Here is a 1,438-nt window from a genome sequence, read left to right on the forward strand (position 1 = left end):
AGCATGCGGTAGCATAGAGGGGATACGCACACAGCTTCATGCCGTGTTCGGACTCCGAAGCTCGAGCGCACACGTACACGGCATGAAGCTGTGTGCGTATTCCCTCCATGCTACCGCATGCTACCAAGCGGCCGGAATCTGGCATCCCTGTATGTGTATATATATGTCAGTATATATATGGTACCTATATATATATATATGTTTGTGAAAAAATTGTACAATGCGCTGTCCGAAAAAGTTGAGCTCGGTCGAACTTTTGGGCGCACTGTTGTCATCAGAATGTCACTAGACAAGTGTTGTAACTGCCGAAAATCAAATGTTTTAATTTTGTGAAAAGGATGTTAAATCAAATAGATTTGCATATCATTTAATAGAAAAAAACATAATAAAAATAGTTTACAGTTTAAAAATATATTTATAAAATAGGATATAAATTATCGCTTCACTTATTCTCAATTGAAGAGCTCTCATTGGCTGTTGCTCAACATTTGAAACAGCGCTTGAGCGCTGGTGTCAAAGCGCCGGTGTCTGTATGAGGATCCAGCCTAAGTGATGATCTTTCAACCATTGAGTTGTCTGAACGCACCCATTCAAAGTATGTTGTCTCAACTATAGCTGTGTTCCAGAATTGCTGCCAGCACGCTGACAGTGCTAAAATTGTATAATATATGTGACGTAAACTATAAATCTTTAGCGCTGGCAGTGAATTTTGGAACACAGCCTATGAAGACATCTTTTCAGCCAAACGCGCAGTCTATTCTACGTATTCTATTCTATGGTTGCCATATATGTAATACTCCTATATTGCTAGTCGCGTATCTTCGCAATGAGAGGCACGAGGCCCGAGAAAGGGAGACGCACAAAGTCCAAATATGGGCATAGATGGTCGAGCGTCATTATGCGCAGGCGCATCTACCAAGTGAGTGCGAGCGAGACAAAGCATTAGAAAGAGAGAGAAAGAACGCGAGAAAAAAAATGCGCAAGCGTGCTTGAATGTTCACCGCATGCGCACAAAGCAGCTGGAGAGAGAGGCTACTATATTATCTGCACCGTAACGGTGAGCTTCAGGTCGGCACCGTACTAGCAATATAGGAGTATTACATATATGATGGTTGCGACACACTATTTTTTTTTGAAGAGACAGATTTTTAAGGCGCATGCGTCAGTTTGTACCACAGAGAAGATGGCTGCGCCCACTAAACTATAATATGGAACGCGCCTTGCCATTGTGCGAGCTGTTCGCGATCATATATATAATACTTCTATATTGCTAGTCGCGTATCTTCGCAATGGGTGTGTTTAGCCGAAGTTAGCGCTACGTAGCGGCTTCATGTAGCAGTTGCAATTGCTGCGTTACTTCTGCTGGACAGTATTGCTACGCGCAGCGCTTTTTGTAAGCGCAAATATGTTTGTATACAAATCGCCGTTGTATTCTTCG

Source organism: Pseudomyrmex gracilis, unplaced genomic scaffold (genome assembly GCF_002006095.1).
Source record: "Pseudomyrmex gracilis isolate BER0280 unplaced genomic scaffold, ASM200609v1 scaffold_1634, whole genome shotgun sequence".
Lineage (NCBI taxonomy): Eukaryota > Metazoa > Arthropoda > Insecta > Hymenoptera > Formicidae > Pseudomyrmex > Pseudomyrmex gracilis.